A 24,569-nucleotide genomic window follows, 5' to 3' on the forward strand; every position below is an offset into this window, starting at 1 on the left:
ATGGTACCATTGTATTATATGGTACCATTGTACCAAATGATGCCATTGTACCATATGGTACAATTGTATCATATGGTACCACTGTACCAAATGGTGCCATTGTACCATATGGTACCATTGTATCATATGGTACCATTGTATCATGTACCATTGTACCATATGGTGCCATTGTACCATATACCATGTGGTACCATTGTATCATATGGTGCCATTGTACCATATAGTACCATTGCACCCTATGGCACCATTGTACCATATGGTACTATATGATACCAATGTATTCAACACAATAACCGCACTAATATTTTCATCATTTTGTTTACAATAAACTTGTAAACAAGTTTTGTAAGCAATATAATGATAAACAAATTTGTGCAGTTGTGTTGAATACAATGAGTGTACACTTATACAATATACATTATACTGGTCTCACAGGCTACAAATTTTATTAGAAAAGAAAAAAATTAGAAAAGGAAAGAAAAAAGTATAAAAAACCTAAAATAAAAAAATGGGATTTTGCGGAAGTCACTGATGTTGCCGCCACCTGGTCATTTTGGGTCAACTTCCTGCCACTGTATCTCGGTAAGTACTGATCAGAATTTTTTTTTTGTTTTATTACCTTCACAAAAATATTATCTTTAATTCTGTAAGAATTTTTTTTTTTTTTTTTTTCAAAATTTCTTGGACACTGGGGCACCTCTTCAGATTTTGGCCTTGGACCCTGAAAGAGTTAAGACTCTTCTCAAAAGCCACTTAATCACCCTAGACTAAATGCTAAATACTCAGTACAGTAGGGCCCCACTTATACGGCAGGTTAGGTTCCAGGCTACCGCCGTAAAGCAGAAACCGCCATAAAGTGGAACACCTCTTTTTTCCACTTATAAATGCATACAAATACTAGATAACATGCTAGAACTAATGTATACTGCACTCGAAAAGAAAGAAGTCCCGCTGGGCATTTTCATTGATTTATGTAAAGCTTTCGATACAGTCGACGATGAACTGCTGTACTCTAAATTAACGCACTATGGTATCAGAGGCCACTCCCTCAACTACCTAAAATCATACCTTAGTAACAGAACTCAATATGTGTATGCAAATGATGCAAACTCTTCCATCCAACCAATCACAGTAGGAGTCCCACAAGGAAGCATCCTTGGACCACTCCTCTTTCTCATCTACATCAATGATCTACCGAATGCATCACAGCTACTCAAATCCATATTATTTGCAGATGACACTACATATGTCTTTTCCCACCCAAACACGGTCATACTAGCAAACACAGTCAATGCCGAATTGCAGAAAATATCTGCCTGGATGATGACTAATAAACTTACCCTGAATACTGATAAAACCTATTTCATTCAGTTTGGAAACAAAGCTGCAAATGATCCGATTAACATAACGCTAAATGGATCATCAGTCACAAGAATCACAGAGGGAAAATTCCTAGGTATCCACATTGACAGTAGCCGTAAGTTCCGGACACACATACAACAAATCACCGAGAAAATCTCCAAGACTGTAGGCATACTATCAAAGATAAGGTACTATGTTCCACAATCAACTCAACTGGCACTGTACCATACACTCATATACCCTTATTTTACATATGGAATTTGTGCATGGGGATCAATAACATCCAATCACCTAAAACTCCTCATAACCCAGCAAAAGGCAGCAGTAAGAATGATAACAAATTCCCACTCCCGCCAGCACACTCCACCAATTTTCAAAAGTCTGAATCTGCTCACCATTAAGAACATCCATACTTTTTCATGTGCCTACTACATACACAGAACAATACATGCAAATATAAACCCTCCACTCAAACTTCTCCTCACCAACTTAAACAGGACACATGACCACAACACAAGACACAGATCTCGTTTTGATATACAGTGGACCCCCGCATACCATACGCATCACATAACGTTCAATCCGCATACCGCTCGCTTTTATCGCAAAAATTTTGCCTCACATACCGCTCAAAAACCCGCTCACCGCTCTTCGCCCTTAGCCAGCCTCACATGTGCCGCCGGTGGCATTGTTTACCAGCCAGCCTCCGCGGTAACATCCAAGCATACAATCGAAACATTTCGTATTATTACAGTGTTTTTGGTGATTTTATCTGCAAAATAAGTGACCATGGGCCCCAAGAAAGCTTCTAGTGCCAACCCTACAGCAATAAGGGTGAGAATTACTATAGAGATGAAGAAAAAGATCATTGATAAGTATGAAAGTGGAGTGCGTGTCTCCGAGCTGGCCAGGTTGTATAATAAACCCCAATCAACCATCGCTACTATTGGTGGTACAGCTGCTGCTGCTGTTGTACCACCATCAGCTGCTGCTGCTGCTGCTGCTGTAGTACTGTCTGCTGCTGCTGTAGTACCGTCTGCTGCTGCTGTAGCATCGTCTGCTGCTGCTGTAGCACTGTCAGCTGCTGCTGCTGTTGTACCACCGTCAGCTGCTGCTGCTGCTGCTGCTGCTGCTGTAGCATCGTCTGCTGCTGCTGTAGCACTGTCAGCTGCTGCTGCTGTTGTACCACCGTCAGCTGCTGCTGCTGCTGCTGTAGCATCGTCTGCTGCTGCTGTAGCATCGTCTGCTGCTGCAGTAGCACTGTCAGCTGCTGCTGCTGTTGTACCACCGTCAGCTGCTGCTGCTGCTGCTGTAGCATCGTCTGCTGCTGCTGTAGCACTGTCAGCTGCTGCTGCTGTAGCATCGTCTGCTGCTGCTGTAGCACCGTTGTTGGTGTGGCTTATTGAGAATACCAAGAAACAATTAACCCCAGAGGATTTGCCACCCAGGATAACCCAAAAAAGTCAGTGTCATCGAAGACTGTCTAACTTATTTCCATTGGGGTCCTTAATCTAGTCTCCCAGGATGCAACCCACACCAGTCGACTAACACCCAGGTGAACAGGGAAAAATGCCTGGAACTAGTGCTCATATTGGTGAATTTAAAGCCAGCAAAGGTTGGTTTGAGAGATTTAAGAATCGTAGTGGCATACACAGTGTGATAAGGCCTTTTCTGGAAGAAAATGCCAAACAGGACCTACAGTACTCAGGAGGAAAAGGCACTCCCAGGACACAGTGTCTCATCAGTCATTGCTGCATCTTCAATAAAGGTAAGTGTCATTTATTCTTCATTTAGTAGAGTAGTACATGCACAATATATACTGTGCATGTACTACTCTACTATTGTGCATGTATCCTTCTCTTTGTGTGTAGGAAAATGTATATTTCATTTTTATTTATTATTTATTATCACACTGGCCGATTCCCACCAAGGCAGGGTGGCCCAAAAAAGAAAAACTTTCACCATCATTCACTCCATCACTGTCTTGCCAGAAGGGTGCTTTACACTACAGTTTTTAAACTGCAACATTAACACCCCTCCTTCAGAGTGCAGGCACTGTACTTCCCATCTCCAGGACTCAAGTCCGACCTGCCGGTTTCCCTGAACCCCTTCATAAATGTTACTTTGCTCACACTCCAACAGCACGTCAAGTATTAAAAACCATTTATCTCCATTCACTCCTATCAAACACGCTCACGCATGCCTGCTGGAGGTCCAAGCCCCTCGCACACAAAACCTCCTTTACCCCCTCTCTCCAACCTTTCCTAGGCCGACCCCTACCCCGCCTTCCTTCCACTACAGACTGATACACTCTTGAAGTCATTCTGTTTCGCTTCATTCTCTCTACATGTCCGAACCACCTCAACAACCCTTCCTCAGCCCTCTGGACAACAGTTTTGGTAATCCCGCACCTCCTCCTAACTTCCAAACTACGAATTCTCTGCATTATATTCACACCACACATTGCCCTCAGACATGACATCTCCACTGCCTCCAGCCTTCTCCTCGCTGCAACATTCATCACCCATGCCTCACACGCATATAAGAGTGTTGGTAAAACTATGCTCTCATACATTCCCCTCTTTGCCTCCAAGGACAAAGTTCTTTGTCTCCACAGACTCCTAAGTGCACCACTCACTCTTTTCCCCTCATCAATTCTATGATTCACCTCATCTTTCATAGACCCATCCGCTGACACGTCCACTCCCAAATATCTGAATACATTCACCTCCTCCATACTCTCTCCCTCCAATCTGATATTCAATCTTTCATCACCTAATCTTTTTGTTATCCTCATAACCTTACTCTTTCCTGTATTCACCTTTAATTTTCTTCTTTTGCACACCCTACCAAATTCATCCACCAATCTCTGCAGCTTCTTTTCAGAATCTCCCAAGAGCACAGTGTCATCAGCAAAGAGCAGCTGTGACAACTCCCACCCTGTGTGTGATTCTTTATCTTTTAACTCCACGCCTCTTGCCAAGACCCTCGCATTTACTTCTCTTACAACCCCATCTATAAATATATTAAACAACCACGGTGACATCACACATCCTTGTCTAAGGCCTACTTTTACTGGGAAAAAACTTTCCCTCTTTCCTACATACTCTAACTTGAGCCTCACTATCCTCGTAAAAACTCTTCACTGCTTTCAGTAACCTACCTCCTACACCATACACTTGCAACATCTGCCACATTGCCGAACTTCCCCCACACTCACAACTGGCTCTTCCTCACTCCTACAAGATGTTATTCCTCCTTGCCCTATACACGAAATCACAGCTTCCCTATCTTCATCAACATTTAACAATTCCTCAAAATATTCCCTCCATCTTCCCAATACCTCTAACTCTCCATTTAATAACTCTCCTCTCCTATTTTTAACTGACAAATCCATTTGTTCTCTAGGCTTCCTTAACTTGTTTATCTCACTCCAAAACTTTTTCTTATTTTCAACAAAATTTGTTGATAACAGCTCACCCACTCTCTCATTTGCTCTCTTTTTACATTGCTTCACCACTCTCTTAACCTCTCTCTTTTTCTCCATATACTCTTCCCTCCTTGCATCACTTCTACTTTGTAAAAACTTCTCATATGCTAACTTTTTCTCCCTTACTACTCTCTTTACATCATCATTCCACCAATCGCTCCTCTTCCCTCCTGCACCCACTTTCCTGTAACCACAAACTTCTGCTGAACACTCTAACACTACATTTTTAAACCTACCCCATTCCTCTTCGACCCCATTGCCTATGCTCTCATTAGCCCATCTATTCTCCAATAGCTGTTTATATCTTACCCTATCCACCCTGTCATATGCCTTTTCCAAATCCATAAATGCCACAAAGACCTCTTTAGCCTTATCTAAATACTGTTCACTTATATGTTTCACTGTAAACACCTGGTCCACACACCCCCTACCTTTCCTAAAGCCTCCTTGTTCATCTGCTATACACGCTTATTATGACCCACTTCTCGCATCCTTATTTACACATTCATCTTAATTCTTTCAATAATAACTCTACCATACACTTTGCCAGGTATACTCAGCAGACTTATCCCCCTATAATTTTTGCACTCTCTTTTATCCCCTTTGCCTTTATACAAAGGAACTATGCATGCTCTCTGCCAATCCCTAGGTACCTTACCCTCTTCCATACATTTATTAAATAATTGCACCAACCACTCCAAAACTATATCCCCACCTGCTTTTAACATTTCTATCTTTATCCCATCAATCCCGGCTGCCTTACCCCCTTTCATTTTACCTACTGCCTCACGAACTTCCCCCACACTCACAACTGGCTCTTCCTCACTCCTACAAGATGTTATTCCTCCTTGTCCTATACACGAAATCACAGCTTCCCTATCTTCATCAACATTTAACAATTCCTCAAAATATTCCCTCCATCTTCCCAATACCTCTAACTCTCCATTTAATAACTCTTCTCTCCTATTTTTAACTGACAAATCCATTTGTTCTCTAGGCTTTCTTAACTTGTTAATCTCACTCCAAAACTTTTTCTTATTTTCAACAAAATTTGTTGATAACATCTCACCCACTCTCTCATTTGCTCTCTTTTTACATTGCTTCACCACTCTCTTAACCTCTCTCTTTTTCTCCATATACTCTTCCCTCCTTGCATCACTTCTACTTTGTAAAAACTTCTCATATGCTAACTTTTTCTCCCTTACTACTCTCTTTACATCATCATTCCACCAATCGCTCCTCTTCCCTCCCGCACCCACTTTCCTGTAACCACAAACTTCTGCTGAACACTCTAACACTACATTTTTAAACCTACCCCATACCTCTTCGACTCCATTGCCTATGCTCTCATTAGCCCATCTATCCTCCAATAGCTGTTTATATCTTACCCTAACTGCCTCCTCTTTTAGTATATTTCATGTGGTAAAATTTTTTTTTTCATACTTTTGGGTGTCTTGCACGGATTAATTTGATTTCCATTATTTCTTATGGAGAAAATTCATTCGCATACCAATCATTTCGCATAACAATGAGCCCTCTTGCACGGATTAAAGTCGCTATGCGGGGGTCCACTGTACCTCGTGTCCTTATCACACTGTGTAAAAACTCTATGCACATAAAAGGCCCTAAAATATGGAATTCATTACCAGAAGATATTAAAGTAACCCAGTCTGAAAATCAGTTTAAGACTCTTCTCAAAAGCCACTTAATCACCCTAGACTAAACGCTAAATACTCAGTACACACGGACTCACCTATGTACTCCCACATCATAACTTCAACAATCACGCTGAACCTTTCATCCATTGTTGACAGGAATTTAATTGAACCATTGTTTTCCACAAAAAGCATTTTAGAATATATGAATATATCCTTTGCCTTATAGAAATTTAATTCACTTATAATTAATAATCTACTGTTCAACTATGAAATAATTACTATCCTACTGTACAACTATGATATAATCCCTAGTGTTAAGTAGTCTGTAAGCCAAGTATGTTAAGTTGGCCCATAATGCCTAGGCATAATAGAGGCTCTCTTTGCATTGCAACTCATTATTGTAAATATAAAATCTCAATGTACTGTTTGCAAAGACATAAAATAAATAAATAAATAAAAATAAATTACTAATATGGCATCACTTGTATAAGTCATCTGGCTCCCACATCTCATATTTATGTTTATTTATTCTACTGTGGAGTGTATTTATCATCTTTATATGTTATGTACCATGTTTATTATATAATTTTGAAAAAATATCATACATGGATTAATGAAAATGTGTATATTAACATAATATACGACATTTAATGAGACTCAATGATTATTATTGAGTATTATTATCATTACTAATATGGCATCTCGAGAGATAAGACACTCTTACTGATTTTAATGTGTACCTGCACGCCAGCGCAGTGTTTAAGTGTATTTAGGTACAGGTATACATAAGTATAATTATCAGTACGTATATATAAAATATGAAATAACTTTTAAAAACACTTGAAATTTTGGAGTTTCCAGACACAATGGAGAGACGTGGTGCTTACGGAGTTCATGGAGAATGTAAACAAACAGGGTGGGGTGCGGTGACCATATTAGAAAGTCAGGTGGGGAGAGCTGTATAGAGAGTTTAGGTCATAATTTGAAATGACCGTATTAGCGGAATGCCATAAAGCGAAACGCCATAAAGCAGGGCCCTACTGTACTCACATACTCAATTATGTATTTCCATATCATAATTTCATCAATTACTTTGAACCTTTTATCCATTGTCGACAAGAATTTAACTGAATCATTGTTTTCACAAAAAGCATTTTTGAATATATGAATATATCTTTTGTCTTATATAAATTAGATTCACTTATAATTAATAATCTACTGTACAACTATGATATAATTAATATTCTACTGTATAACTATGATATAATTCTTAGTGTTAAGTAGTCAGTAAGCCAATAATCTTAAATCGGCCCATAATGCCTAGGCATCATAGAGGCTCTCTTTGCATTTCAACCCACTATTGTAAATACATAATCTCAATGTACTATTTGCAAAGACATAAATAAATAAATAAATAAATAAAACAAGAACTTCAAGTGACAGATATGCTTAATTAAAGGTAGTGCTAGGGTCACAGAGACAGCATGCTTTTAGTGTTAACGAATCAACAATTTGCTCAATTTGAGACAATAAGGCGAAAATAAAAGCTTGTGCAATGAATAATCCAGATTGTGGTACAGTTAAAAGAATATCAAAGCTAAGACAGGTAGATAAGACATAAAAGTTACTAAATATATGGTCTGAGCAGAAAACAAAGAAAGGAAGTATGTACACTTAATGTTCTTATGATCATGAAAAAATGCCTATCATACTAGTATAACACACCTTGTGAACAGGGAGGTAAACTTGAACAAAAGTGTTCGCTTAGTTCTGGGTGGTTAACTGTTTTAAAATCCAAAGTCATCTGCATAATTTAAAAATTAGTTGAGACAATGCATATGTCGACCATGCTGCTGCCAGGAATTTCCCTGCACAACTGGGCAGGAGCCCACAACCATCTTTGTCAACAACCCAACAACACTTAATTATCAACAGGAACACAATAATAGCAATCCATCTGAGCTCAGTATTATTATTATTATAATAAAAAAGAAGCGCTAAGCCACAAGGACTATACAGCGCTCTGAGCTCAGTAGAGCCACAGCAACGCTCTCCATTAACTTCAAGATCAACATACAAGAGCAACAAGAATCTAATGTAACTTTTATAGCTATATGTACTAAATGTTTATGTAAGATATCAAAAACTTATTTATTATTTTTTTTTTTGAGGAGTCAAGAATCTTATCTTATTTTCCCATATGCTTTTCACTTTATGTATCATACATTTTGCATATAGCATTAGATGGGACCAGGAGCTGCAACTATATCCCCACAGCTACAAATAGGGGAGTATCATTTTCAGGAAAGTAACCTGGGTGATATGTGAGAATCTACTGTCTATTGTGGCTCAGACAAACAATTACTACCAGTAAACATTAATTAATATAGATGTTTCAATAAAATTCTGGCTTCGACAGAGAAAAGACACAACTATTGAAGAAATGGATCCTTACTTTGCAACACTAATGCTAATGTCACACATTCATAGAAACAATGCATCAAATGTTTCAAGTTCATTTTAAACATTTATAAATGCATCTAATAACATAAGAAACTAGTGTACATAATTTTAGACACTGAAAGCAAGAAAACAAAACTGAAAAATAATCACATTGTGGCATCAATTATTGTAGTGTATTTATGCTTCTGTTGCTGCCAAGTGATCATTTTTTTCACTACTTCAACACACCATATAACAGATGAGTAAGACACATGTGCAATAGTTGAGTATCTTCATTGCTGAAACATTTCACCTCAACAGTAGGCTTTTTTTTTAGTCAAATACAGAAGACTAAATATGGAGATAGAAGTAGAGGCAAAGTAAAGATATAATCAATCCATCAACCCTGAGTAGTAGTTTTTGAGGTGGTCAGTCCCTCAGCCTGGAGAAGAGTTCAGCTCCACGTTAGGTAAAAGGATACTAGTGCAACTGTGGCAATGTTTTGCTCTCCAGCTTGACAAAGCTCATGGAAAGCGAAATATTGTCACAATAAAATGTCTCATTAGTTGCTCTTGTGTCCTTTTATCATCTTCTTTCAACAAACTGAAACTTAACTCCAGAGGGACTGACCGCCTCAAAAACTACCTCATGATTAATGGACTGATTACATCTTTACTTTACAGTGGAAACTCAATACTCGAACAATTCAGTATTCAAACACTTAGTTCGGTAAACAAATTGCTTGGTAGTCGACCATCTGCTCTGCACTCGACCAAACAAACATCACCTGCTAGAACTTTGCTGTAAACTACTTCGTGTTTCTTCACATTTTTTTTTATATTATTTGTCACCATGGGGGTTTAAGAGGATTAGTGATAACAGCCAACCACAAAGGAAATTGGTTGGGAAAAATTCATTCTGTACTTGAACAGATCAGCACTCGAACAGCCTTCTGGAACCAGTAAAGTTTGAGTGCCTAGGTTCCACTGTACTTCTGCTGTCTCCACATTTAATCTTAGTATTTGACCAAAGATGCACACCCACTGTGTAGGTCAAACATTTCAACAATAATGATACTTAATTACTGCACACAAGTCTTACTCATATATTTGTTGCCACTGTACACCAATTTCGTAACTATACGCCATATAACAGTTTTTGGTTGATTTCTTTTTTGTACTTTTCTTTGGAAAATATGTTTTCAAAATAAAATAAACAAAAAACATTCAGGGGATGACTAACAATACATGACTGTCTACGGTTTAAGGGTTAAAAGACACCAGAGTTTATGCCATAAATAAATACAGAGATGTTGACCCTTCCCTCTCATTAATTTCCTCTCAATTTCATTGATACATTCTGCTTGTGTAAACATGCTTGCCCCTCCCTCTTTAGTTAATATTCCCTCCATCTTGACTCCTGCCCCATAGTATACATCTTTCCACCCCTCCCTCTTCTGTTAATATTCCCTCCATCTGGATAACTCCCCTCCTCCCAAAGTATGCATCTTTCTTTCGACACACCGGCCGTATCCCACCGAGGCGGGGTGGCCCAAAAGGAAAAGAGAAAGATTCTCATTTTACAATTAGTAATATATACAGGAGAAGGGGTTACTAGCCCCTTGCTCCTGGCATTTTAGTCGCCTCTTACAACACGCATGGCTTACGGAGGAAGAATTCTGTTCCACTTCCCCATGGAGGTAAGAGGAAATAAACAAGAACAAGAACTAGAAAGAAAATAGAAGAAAACCCACAGGGGTGTGTATATATATGCTCGTACATGTATGCGTAATGTAACCTAAGTGTAAGTAGAAGTAGCAAGACGTACCTGAAACCTTGCATGTTTATGAGATAGAGAAAAGACACCAGCAGTCCTTTCTTTCTTTCTTTCCACACATCGGCCATATCCCACCGAGGTGGGGTGGCCCAAAAGGAAAAACGAAAGTTTCTCCTTTTACATTTAGTAATATATACAGGAGAAGGGGTTACTAGCCCCTTGCTCCCGGCATTTTAGTTGCCTCTTACAACACGCATGGCATACGGAGGAAGAATTCTGTTCCACTTTCCCATGGAGATAAGAGGAAAAGAACAAGAACTAGAAAGAAAATAGAAGAAAACCCAGAGGGGTATGTACATATACGCTTGTACATGTATGTGTAGTGTGACCTAAGTGTAAGTAGAAGTAGCAAGACGTACCTGAAATCTTGCATGTTCATGAGACAGAAAAAAGAACACCAGCAATCCTACCATCATGTAAAACAATTACGGGCTTCCATTTTACACTCACTTGGCAGGGCGGTAGTACCTCCCTGGGCGGTTGCTGTCTACCAACCTATCTCCACATATTCCATACACAATACATCACACCACTGGGACCATATGACTTAAATTGACATAGCCCTTATAAAGCATTAACAACTGCCTCCTACACCATTTTATTACAAAAACATGTTGCATTTTTCTTGGTTATTACTTTTGCAAACACATTCATGTTTGCTGAACAAAGGTGTTCCATGCTTTATGTGGTACCTATGGCACAAAGAGCAAATTTGTATGAAACGAACCCACTGTAACATGTAAAAGATAAGAGATTTTATCTGAGACTTTGCAAATTCAACATTCATAGATTAATATTTATAAAAATATATGAGCATTCCATACATGGACCAAATGGTCTTATTAGAAAAAAAAGTGAATTTGGTTTTAAAAACTGAAGAAAAGAATAAAACTCTAAATTCACTCTCAACTTCTTCAGGAAAAAAATTCCACATAGCTTCACTTACTCTTACAATAAAATTGTGAGCACCCCAGATAGGCAGCAATTGGCTGAAAAACAGCCGAGGAAAAATATCAGTCATAAGCTTCCTCCTTTTTACCCTCCCTTCTTCCTCCACTATCAACCAACCAACCTATTGTTTGTCTGAACTAAAGTGAAAACATTATGACCTAGTGAATACATATCTCCATAGTACTGCTTTCCTCCCCCATACCAACCTTGTGTTACAATATAATACAAAATACAGGCTTATTTCAACATAATACATTGTTTATACAAAAATGGTTGACACTAGAGTGCATGTTGGAAGTTCACAGTTATGCAGAGCATATCAGGCAAGCTGTTGCAGAGGTCTGAGCAAAGCTCAGACCTCTGCGACAGACACTTGCTCAGACCTTTGCACAGATCTCGGCAATTTAAAAATATTGTATAATCATCATTGTTGCCGCGATTGAAGGCCTTTGATGAATAGCTTTACTACTTATATCATTTTTTTTTTTTTTCCAAATATTTTTAACTTGGCACACAATTCTTAAACTAAAAACTAATTACAAAAATTCAAACATTTTATGGACATTCTTTCTCATAAATTTTTCTATTAACTAAGTTAAAGCTTTTGATAAAATAATACGGTCTATGAAACACCAAATTCAGCCTAATTCTGAAATTACATTTATTGTACGAACATAGAGCAGTAATATTTAACCCTTTTACTGTCGGTGCCATAATATTGCAGCTTGCAAGTAAGTGTTGGTGCCGTGATATTACGCCAAAATTCTAGCAGTTTTCAATCTTACGGGAGAAAGCTGGTAGGCCTATGTATGAGAGAATGGGTCTGAGTAATCACTGTGTGCAGTATGAAAAGAAATCCTGCAGCACGCAGTGCATAATGAGAAAAAAAACTTTATGTTTTTGGTTTAAAACACCAAATTTGTGGTGTATTTTCATATGGTATTTATGGTTGTATTCTCATTTTCTTGGTCTCAATTGACAGAATGAAAGATATATTACAAAAATAGAGATGATTTTCAATGGTTTACAGATGAAAAGTACCTTGAAATTGAGCTCAAAGTAGTGAAAATGTTCGATTTTTGCCAATGTTCAAGAGTAAACAAATGACGTCACTGTTCAATACATGTCCAACTGGCCAGTCCAATATGCAGTCATGAATGGGTTGACATTATTTATAGTATAATTATTACAATAATGCAGTAGTCTGCATAACAGTAAATCTATTTTTTGCGTGAATAAATATTCAAAATGGAAAGCAAGAGTAATATAAGAGAGGCCTGGAGATGTGACTAATGAACAGAGAAAATGTTATTTAAGTGCTAGGAATGTTTGTATTGTTAATTCTGAACCCTATTTTGAAATTGGCCTTACTTGAATTGTGTATGAAACTGGCCAAATTACCAATTTCTGATCACTTTAAATGGGTGGTTTCTTGTACACAATCGATAAAACAAATGGAGTTCTAGCGAAATAGCTATGAGTTTGGTCAACTGGAACAATGGAATTGGCCAAAAATAGGGTTTAGAGTGGGTGAAATCACCGATGTGTAAATATCACCGAGATCACTAACTTCGTGAGAGTGTAATTCCGTAGGTTTTCCAACAAATTTCATTACCACTGGGAAAAGATTATCATTTCATGAGAAAAAATCTTTTTTTTTTTTTTTTAAATTCTTTGACACTGAGAACAAGTTTGAGCAGGGATCTTAACAGTGAAAGGGTTAAGGTTTCTGAATTCGTGGGACTACTTTCGGCGATGTTAATCAAGTGTTTAGGGAGTTTTGAACCAAGTGAGAGAGCAACTGTGGTGGGGAACATGAATGCTGCAGGGTGAAATGGTTGTAGAGGGGATAGTAGGTAAGTTTGGGGTGCCAAGGGCAAACAATAATGGGGGGGGCTCTGACTGAACTTTGCATAGGTAATACATATTTTAAGAAAAGAGGATAATAAGTAATACATATTTTAAGAAAACGAGGGTAAGATATGATATAGGGTGCAATGACAATAGTTTGTTGGATTATGTATTAGTAAATAAAGGAGTGATGGGTAGACTTCAGGATGTGCATGTTTTTAGAGCAGGTAACAGATATATCAGATAATTTTTTAGCTGTAGCTACAGTGAAAGTAAAAGGTAGATGGGGTACAAAGAAAATGGCATCAGTAAGTAAGAGAGAAGTGAAGGTTCATAAACTATAGGAGGAGGCAGTTAGGGTAAGATATAAGCAACTATTGGTAGAAGGATGGGCAAGTGAGAGTAGAGGTAATGACGAGGCTGAAGTGGTATGGGGTAGATTAAAGAATGTAGTGTTAGAGTATTCAAAAATTCACTCATACCACAGGACAATAAATTCCAATATCAATCCTGCCCTGAAATTCTTTCTTGATATTCCCCACATTTGACTTAATCTTTGTAAAAATTCCATGTGCATAAAAGGACCTAGAATCTGGAACTCTACTTGAAAACTCCACTCTCTCTCTCTCTCTTTCTCTCTACCAGCTGCTTCAAAGCTACTGTTGAAAAACACCTCCTTTCCCTAATGTACTTCTAACAGCAGTTAATTATGCTGAAAATTTTTTCAACCTGTATTATCCCTGTCCTTGTTTATCATTCATTTATCACACGTACCTAGCTTCATATTTAATATCTCTTAATTATAATTTTTTATTGAATTACTAAACACCTCCAATATTTGTAATCATAATTTAGTTTTAAAGCTCCCCAAAATGCTTTGTATTACATACACAGGTGATGATGGCCTGTTGACCTAGTCATAATGGGATTTGGAGCAAAAATAAACACAGCAGTAGTCTTTAACTTATATTTTCCTTCACCAAGTATGTATAATATGTACACTATGTACAAGAGTTTGAAATGTAAGTGAACCACACAGTAATCTAGGAAAAGACTAAAGCCAGAGAGAGAGAGAGAGAACTATGCTCAACCAGAGGGCATGCAAGTCTGGCAAGTGCTGACCATGAGTGATACCACGTCACCTCGGCACTTGAAAAGCCCACCTGATGATTGGTTAAAGAGCCAAGGTATGTACTGATTTAATGATGGGCCCCCAAAAGATCATTAAACTTTGCATAATAAGTAGCTTTCTATAGTGGTAATATATGTTAATTACCTTAATTATATAATACAGCCTCTCCTTACTTAGCAACGTACTCGTTTACCGATGACTTGGACTTACGACGGGCTCTCTGACCAGTATGCATACCTAAATAATGTATAATAGAGCTGATTTCCTCTATTCTGTGTACTACAATATACAGTATACTATAAACTATATACCAGAAATGTTTTAAATGGTGCAAAGGTGACATTAAAACAATATCAAAGATGTTTGACACAAACCCACTACCATTATAATATGCTCCTCACTTGACGACGAATTTGTTTACCAACTTGGTCTTAGGAATAGAACTCCGTCATTAAGTGAGGAGAGGCTGTATACTGTATTCCACTTTACAGAAATAAAGTTTGTTTTAAGAGGGTGGGTGCAGGAGGGAAGAAGAGAGAGTCATGGAATAATGAGATAATGAGAGTGGTAAGAGAAAAAGTTAGCATATGAGAGGTCTTTGAAAAACAGAAACGATATAAAGAGGGAGGAGTATAGGGAGAGAAAGAGAGGGTAACCCTTTGAGAGTCCGTCCTGTGGTTCTACAGCTTTGAAGCCAGGGCCCACGCCATAGTACTACGTCATGAGCTCAGTTCATTCAGATAAGCTGTTAGCTGTACATCTGGGCCTAGATATGAGAGAATGCATCTATGTGGTAAGTGTGCACCATATAAAACAAATCCTGCAGCATGCAGTGCATAACAAGAAAAAAAACTATGAGCATGTTTCTGGATTAAAACAGCTTATTTTTGGGTGTTTTTATGTTTGTATTCGCAGTTCCTTGGTCTCATTTGATAGAATGGAAGATATATTACAGAAATAGAGATGATCTTCATTGGTTTTAGTAGTGAAAATAGATTTATATTGAGCTCAAATAGCAGAAATGTTTGATTTTTGCCGATGTTCACGAGTAAACAAATCACATCACACGTCCAATACACATTGGCTTGTGGGTCTAATGTACATTTACAAATGCGCTGATATTATTTATACAATTATTACAATATTGCATAAGAGTAAATCTTCTATTTTTTGGTGTGAATAAAAATTCTTTATGTAAATAAAAAATCAAAATGGAATTCATGTGTAAAGCCTTTAAATATAACTAGTAAACATAGGAAATGTTATTTTAAAATTTAGTGCCAAGAATGCCTGCATTGTTTATTCTGGACCCTATTTTCAAAGTGGATTTTGAATTTTGTGTGAAACTGGCCAAATTATCAATTTCCAATCACTTTACTGGATAGTTGAAATAGTTGACTGGGTGAATTCTTGTGCTCAATAAATAAAATGGAACACCTGCTAGCGAAATAGCTAAGAATTTGGTCTAATAGAACAGTGAAACTGGACAAAAATAGGACTCAAATTGGGCAAAATCGCTAATGTGTAAATATCGCTGACACAGCAAAATTCGTAAAAGCGTAATTTTGTCAATTTTTTATCAAATTTTATACTTTCTGTTTTGTTACCTTCAGAAAAAGATTCTCTACCATTTCATAAAAAAAAAAATAATAATAGTTTTTTCTTTAAATTCTTGGACCCTGTTGGGAATTTTCGGATTGGAGGTCTGGACCCTCAAAGGGTTAAGAAAGTGTTGAAAGGAATGTAAAAAAGAAAGTAAATGAGGAATGGGTGAAATACTGTTATGGGGTTATAGGACCCAAAATGTATTTATGTAACTAAGCAGGAGTTAAAGACACATTATTTGAAGTGCCTAATTATATTAAACTGCTGGGGAGAGAGGAGGGCACAATGCTGTAATTCTGTCATGAGAACTGATCACTTATGTAGAGAGGCCAGATGAGTCAACCCTGTATTTCAATATACGTAAATAGGTTCTGTTGTCAAACACACACAATTAAAATATGTAGATTATAAAGAGGGTATTTTAAAAGTAAAATAACATACAGTAGGGGGAGAAAAACAAAAATTATATCAGTAGTAGTAGTAGTAGTTAAGGAACTGTGCACAGTGATGTTCTGTTGTTTGTAGATATAAAAGCAGAGAGAGTCTGGCTCACTGCTAAATGATTATAACCGACTGTAATTTCAAACCTTTGACTGTTTCGGTTGTATATATACGTCTTACAAGCCACTGTGTTTGACATATTAAAACGCCAAAATTCTAGCAGCTTCAAATCAAGCAGGAGAAAGCTGGTAGGCCCACATGTAAGAGAATGGGTCTCAATGGTCCATGTGTGCACTATAAAAAAAATCGGGAAGCCAGTGGTGCATTGTGGAAATGCCATTTCAGTAGTCCTTTTTCAGCATGCCTAGCAGTAAGAAATATGTGACTCCCCAGGGAGTCTGGGACTCTTCTCTTCCCAAGAGATCTCTCTAACACAATGAAGAATTTTATGGTTTTGAGGAGTTTGTGACCGAAAGCAATGCCCAGGATACCAGAAGAAAGAAAGAAAGAAAGAAAGAAAGAAAGAAAGAAAGAAAGAAAGAAAGAAAGAAAGAAAGGAGAAAGAGAAAGAAGGAGAAAGAAAGAGGAAGAAAGAGAAAGAAAGAGAATGAGAGAGAATGAAAGAGAATGAAGAAAGAGACAAAGAAAGAGAAAGAAAGAAAGAGAGAGAAAGATGGAGAAAGAAAAAGAGAAAGAAAGAGAAAGAAAAAGGAGGAGAAAGGGGAAGAAAGAAAAAATGAGAAAGGGGAAGAAAGGAAAAAGGAGAAAGAAGAAGAAAGTAGAAAGAAAGATAATTAGGTAGGAGGATGCTGAGGAAGCTAGCATCAGTGAGCATCGGACCCCATTGTGTTGACAGGTGGTAGGGGGAGTGAGCAATGATACAATGCATCATCTTGACAGCTGCCAGACCCTGACTCAGCACATTTAGAAGTCCACACACACACACACACACACACAAAATGAAAGTGTCCAGTGACTATATGTGTGTGTGTGTGTGAAAATAAGAAAAAATTTTGGAGTGAGTTAAACAAGTTAAGAAAGCCTAGGGAAAATATGGATTTGTCAGTTAAAAACAGAGTAGGGGAGTTAGTAGATGGGGAGATGGAGGTATTGGGTAGATGGCGAGAATATTTTGAGGAACTTTTAAATGTTAAGGAAGAAACAGAGGCAGTAATTTCATGCACTGGTCAGGGAGGTATACCATCTTTTAGGAGTGAAGAAGAGCAGAATGTAAGTGTGGGGGAGGTACGTGAGGCATTACGTAAAATGAAAGGGGGTAAAGCAGCTGGAACTGATGGGATCATGACAGAAATGTTAAAAGCAGGGGGGGATATAGTGTTGGAGTGGTTGGTACTTTTGTTTAATAAATGTATGAAAGAGGGGAAGGTACCTAGGGATTGGCAGAGAGCATGTATAGTCCCTTTATATAAAGGGAAAGGGGACAAAAGAGACTGTAAAAATTATAGAGGAATAAGCTTACTGAGTATACCAGGAAAAGTGTACGGTAGGGTTATAATTGAAAGAATTAGAGGTAAGACAGAATGTAGGATTGCGGATGAGCAAGGAGGTTTTAGAGTGGGTAGGGGATGTGTAGATCAGGTGTTTACATTGAAGCATATATGTGAACAGTATTTAGATAAAGATAGGGAAGTTTTTATTGCATTTATGGATTTAGAAAAGGCATATGATAGAGTGGATAGAGGAGCAATGTGGCAGATGTTGCAAGTATATGGAATAGGTGGTAAGTTATTAAATGCTGTAAAGAGTTTTTATGAGGATAGTGAGGCTCAGGTTAGGGTGTGTAGAAGAGAGGGAGACTACTTCCCGGTAAAAGTAGGTCTTAGACAGGGATGTGTAATGTCACCATGGTTGTTTAATATATTTATAGATGGGGTTGTAAAGGAAGTAAATGCTAGGGTGTTTGGGAGAGGGGTGGGATTAAATTATGGGGAATCAAATTCAAAATGGGAATTGACACAGTTACTTTTTGCTGATGATACCGTGCTTATGGGAGATTCTAAAGAAAAATTGCAAAGGTTAGTGGATGAGTTTGGGAATGTGTGTAAAGGTAGAAAGTTGAAAGTGAACATAGAAAAGAGTAAGGTGATGAGGGTGTCAAATGATTTAGATAAAGAAAAATTGGATATCAAATTGGGGAGGAGGAGTATGGAAGAAGTGAATGTTTTCAGATACTTGGGAGTTGACGTGTCGGCGGATGGATTTATGAAGGATGAGGTTAATCATAGAATTGATGAGGGAAAAAAGGTGAGTGGTGCGTTGAGGTATATGTGGAGTCAAAAAACGTTATCTATGGAGGCAAAGAAGGGAATGTATGAAAGTATAGTAGTACCAACACTCTTATATGGGTGTGAAGCTTGGGTGGTAAATGCAGCAGCGAGGAGACGTTTGGAGGCAGTGGAGATGTCCTGTTTAAGGGCAATGTGTGGTGTAAATATTATGCAGAAAATTCGGAGTGTGGAAATTAGGAGAAGGTGTGGAGTTAATAAAAGTATTAGTCAGAGGGCAGAAGAGGGGTTGTTGAGGTGGTTTGGTCATTTAGAGAGAATGGATCAAAGTAGAATGACATGGAAAGCTTATAAATCTATAGGGGAAGGAAGGCGGGGTAGGGGTCGTCCTCGAAAGGGTTGGAGAGAGGGGGTAAAGGAGGTTTTGTGGGTAAGGGGCTTGGACTTCCAGCAAGCGTGCGTGAGCGTGTTAGATAGGAGTGAATGGAGACGAATGGTACTTGGGACCTGACGATCTGTTGGAGTGTGAGCAGGGTAATATTTAGTGAAGGGATTCAGGGAAACCGGTTATTTTCATATAGTCGGACTTGAGTCCTGGAAATGGGAAGTACAATGCCTGCACTTTAAAGGAGGGGTTTGGGATATTGGCAGTTTGGAGGGATATGTTGTGTATCTTTATATGTGTATGCTTCTAAACTGTTGTATTCTGAGCACCTCTGCAAAAACAGTGATAATGTGCGAGTGTGGTGAAAGTGTTGAATGATGATCAAAGTATTTTCTTTTTGGGGATTTTCTTTCTTTTTTTTTTTGGGTCACCCTGCCTCGGTGGGAGACGGCCAACTTGTTGAAAAAAAAAAAAAAAAAAAAATATATATATATATATATATATATATATATATATATATATATATATATATATATATATATATATATATATATATATATATATTTATATTTATTATAGAAACTAGAAGGAAGGAAGGAAGGAAAGAATGAAGAAAGAAAGAATGAAGAAAGAAAGAAAGATAGATAGGTAGGTAGGAATGACACAGGACCATTTACCTAAGATAACTATCTAACATAACTGTCTGCTACTACTTTTAAGAAAACCGCTCAGAAGAGGTGTTTTGTCTGTGCACATACAAAAAAAAGCCCACAAAAACATAGACACTCGTTTTATATGTGAGGAGTGTAAAACACTATTGTGTATGAAACCATGTTTCAAACAGTTCAATAAGCTGCAGAACTTCTAGGAACATGTCCAGTGACTGTACAACTGTATATATATTATAGAACAATAGTAATAAAAAATGTTTTGTATTGTTTGTGTAAACAAGTTTTGTAAGCAATATATTGATAATAGGAAGTAGGTTGGTAGACAGCAACCACCCAGGGAAGTACTACCGTCCTGCCAGATGACTGTAAAACAGAAACCTGTAACTGTTTTACATGATGGTAGGATTGCTGGTGTCTTTTTCTGTCTCATAAACACGCTAGATAACAGGGATATCTTGCTACTCCTACTTAGTATGGTCACACTTCACAGACACACACATGCATATATACAGTGGACCCCTGGTTAACGATATTTTTTCACTCAAGAAGTATGTTCAGGTGCCAGTACTGACCGAATTTGTTCCCATAAGGAATATTGTGAAGTAGATTAGTCCATTTCAGACCCCTAAACATACACGTACAAACGCACTTACATAAATACACTTACATAATTGGTCGCATTCGGAGGTGATCGTTATGCGGGGGTCCACTGTACAGTGGACCCCCGGTTAACGATATTTTTTCACTCCAGAAGTATGTTCAGGTGCCAGTACTGACCGAATTTGTTCCCATAAGGAATATTGTGAAGTAGATTAGTCCATTTCAGACCCCCAAACATACACGTACAAACGCACTTACATAAATACACTTACATAATTGGTCGCATTCGGAGGTAATCGTTATGCGGGGGTCCACTGTATATACATACATTTAGGTTTTTTCTCCTTTTTCTAAATAGCTCTTGTTCTTCTTTATTTCTTCTATTGTCCATGGGGAAGTGGAAAAGAATCTTTCCTCCGTAAGCCATGCGTGTCGTATGAGGCGACTAAAATGCCTGGAGCAATGGGCTAGTAACCCCTTCTCCTGTAAACATTTAATAAAAAATAGAAGAAGAAAAACTTTATAAAACTGGGATGCTTGAATGTGCGTGGATGTAGTGCGGATGACAAGAAACAGATGATTGCTGATGTTATGAATGAAAAGAAGTTGAATGTCCTGACCCTAAGCGAAACAAAGCTGAAGGGGGTAGGGGAGTTTCGGTGGGGAGAAATAAACGGGATTAAATCTGGAGAATCTGAGAGAGTTACAAGCTAAGGAAGGGGTAGCAATAATGTTGAAGGATCAGTTATGGAAGGAGAAAAGAGAATATGAATGTGTAAATTCAAGAATTATGTGGATTAAAGTAAAGGTTGGCTGGGAAAAGTGGGTCATAATAAGTGTGTATGCACGTGGAGAAGAGAGGAATGTAGAGGAGAGAGAGATTTTGGGAGATGTTAAGTGAATGTATAGGAACCTTTGAACCAAGTGAGAGAGTAATTGTGGTAGGGGACCTGAATGCTAAGTAGGAGAAACTTTTAGAGAGGGTGTGGTAGGTAAGTTTGGGGTGCCAGGTGTAAATGATAATGGGAGACCTTCGATTGAACTTTGTATAGAAAGGGGTTTACTTATAAGTAATACATATTTTAAGAAAAAGAGGATAAATAAGTATACAAGATATGATGTAGGGCGAAATGACAGTAGTTTGTTGGATTATGTATTGGTAGATAAAAGACTGTTGAGTAGACTTCAGGATGTACATGTTTATAGAGGGGCCACAGATATATCAGATCACTTTTTAGTTGTAGCTACACTGAGATACAAGGAGAATAGAAGCATCAGGGAAGAGAGAGGTGAAGGTTTATAAACAAAACGAGGAGGCAGTTAAGGTAAGATATAAACAGCTATTGGAGGATAGATGGGATAATGAGAGAATAGGCAATGGGGTCAAAGAGGTATGGGGTAGGTTTAAAAATGTAGTGTTAGAGTGTTCAGCAAAAGTTTGTGGTTACAGGAAAGTGGGTGCGGGAGGGAAGAGGAGCGATTGGTGGAATGATGATGTAAAGAGAGTAGTAAGGGAGAAAAAGTTAGCATATGAGAAGTTTTTACAAAGTAGAAGTGATGCAAGGAGGGAAGAGTATATGGAGAAAAAGAGAGAGGTTAAGAGAGTGGTGAAGCAATGTAAAAAGAGAGCAAATGAGAGAGTGGGTGAGATGTTATCAACAAATTTTGTTGAAAATAAGAAAAAGTTTTGGAGTGAGATTAACAAGTTAAGGAAGCCTAGAGAACAAGTGGATTTGTCAGTTTAAAATAGGAGAGGAGAGTTATTAAATGGAGAGTTAGAGGTATTGGGAAGATGGAGGGAATATTTTGAGGAATTATTGAATGTTGATGAAGATAGGGAAGCTGTGATTTCGTGTATAGGGCAAGGAGGAATAACATCTTGTAGGAGTGAGGAAGAGCCAGTTGTGAGTGTAAGGGGGTAAGGCAGCTGGGATTGATGGGATAAAGATAGAAATGTTAAAAGCAGGTGGGGATATAGTTTTGGAGTGGTTGGTGCTATTATTTAATAAATGTATGGAATTGGGTAAGGTACCTAGGGATTGGCAGAGAGCATGCATAGTTCCTTTGTATAAAGGCAAAGGGGATAAAAGAGAGTGCAAAAATTATTGGGGGATAAGTCTGTTGAGTATACCTGGTAAAGTGCATGGTAGAGTTATTATTGAAAGAATTAAAAGTAGGATGGAGAATAGGATAGCAGGTGAACAAGGAGGCTTTAGGAAAGGTAGGGGTGTGTGGACCAGGTGTTTACAGTGAAACACATAAGTGAACAGTATTTAGATAAGGCTAAAGAGGTCTTTGTGGCATTTATGGATTTGGAAAAGGCATATGACAGGGTGGATAGGGGGGCAATGTGGCAGATGTTGCAGATGTATGGTATAGGAGGTAGGTTACTGAAAGCAGTGAAGAGTTTTTACGAGGATAGTGAGGCTCAAGTTAGAGTATGTAATAAAGAGGGAATTATTTCCCAGTAAAAGTAGGCCTTAGACAAGGATGTGCGATGTCACCGTGGTTGTTCAATATATTTATAGATGGGGTTTAAGAGAAGTAAATGCGAGGGTCTTGGCAAGAGGTGTGGAGTTAAAAGATAAAGAATCACACATAAAGTGGGAGTTGTCACAGATGCTCTTTGCGGATGACACTGTGCTCTTGGGTGATTCTGAAGAGAAGTTGCAGAGGTTGGTGGATGAATTTGGTAGGGGATGTAAAAGAAGAAAATTGAAAGTGAATACAGGAAAGAGTAAGGTTATGAGGATAACAAAAAGATTAGGTGATGAAAGATTGGATATCAGATTGGAGGGAGAGAGTATGGAGGAGGTGAATGTATTCAGATATTTGTGAGTGGATGTGTCAGTGGATGGGTCTATGAAAGATGAGGTGAATCATAGAACTGATGAGGGGAAAAGGGTGAGCGGTGCAGTTAGGAGTCTGTGGAAACAAAGAACTTTGTCCTTGGAGTCAAAGAGGGAAATGTATGAGAGTATAGTTTTACCAATGCTCCTGTATGGGTGTGAAGCATGGGTGATGAATGTTGCAGCGAGGAGAAGGCTGGAGGCAGTGGAGATGTCATGTCTGAGGGCAATGTGTGGTGTGAATATAATGCAGAGAATTCATAGTTTGGAAGTTAGGAGGAGGTGAGGGATTGCCAAAACTGTTGTCCAGAGGGCTGAGGAAGGGTTGTTGAGGTGGTTCGGACATGTAGAGAGAATGGAGCGAAACAGAATGACTTCAAGATTGTATCAGTCTGTAGTGGAAGGAAGGTGGGGTAGGGGTCGGCCTAGGAAAGGTTGGAGGGAGGGGGTAAAGGAGGTTTTGTGTGCGAGGGGCTTGGACTTCCAGCGGGCATGTGTGAGCATGTTTGATAGGAGTGAATGGAGACAAATGGTTTTTAATACTTGACGTGCTGTTGGAGTGTGAGCAAAGTAACATTTATGAAGGGATTCAGGGAAACCGGCAGGCCGGACTTGAGTCCTGGAGATGGGAAGTACAGTGCCTGCACTCTGAAGGAGGGATGTTAATGTTGCAGTTTAAAAACTGTAGTGTAAAGCACCCTTCTGGCAAGACAGTGATGGAGTGAATGATGGTGAAAGTTTTTCTTTTTCGGGCCACCCTGCCTTGGTGGGAATCGGCCAGTGTGTTAATAATAATAATATTGATAATTATGTTTGTGCACTTATTGTGTTGTATACAACGAGTGTATACATGTACAATGCACAGGCCACATAAGTTATGTGAAAAAAATAAAATAGTGAAAAAACAAGAAATCTTCAAATGCAAATAAACCGAAGTTTACCGAGTGAGTGGCATTTGCCACTGTTGCCATACGCAGCTCATTTTCTGCCAACTTTACTCCTCTATATCTTGGTAAGTACTGATTGCAAAAAAATTCTTTTGGGCTTAAA

General features: G+C 38.3%; 1 protein-coding gene across 18 annotated transcripts in view; it reads right to left on the reverse strand.

Annotated features, from left to right (window-relative positions):
• l(1)G0196 (inositol hexakisphosphate and diphosphoinositol-pentakisphosphate kinase) overlaps positions 1–24,569 on the reverse strand; it is a 1,071,245-nt gene that overhangs the window by 473,246 nt on the left and 573,430 nt on the right. The window lies entirely within an intron of this gene.

The sequence above is a fragment of the Cherax quadricarinatus genome, chromosome 85 (assembly GCF_038502225.1).
Source record: "Cherax quadricarinatus isolate ZL_2023a chromosome 85, ASM3850222v1, whole genome shotgun sequence".
NCBI lineage: Eukaryota > Metazoa > Arthropoda > Malacostraca > Decapoda > Parastacidae > Cherax > Cherax quadricarinatus.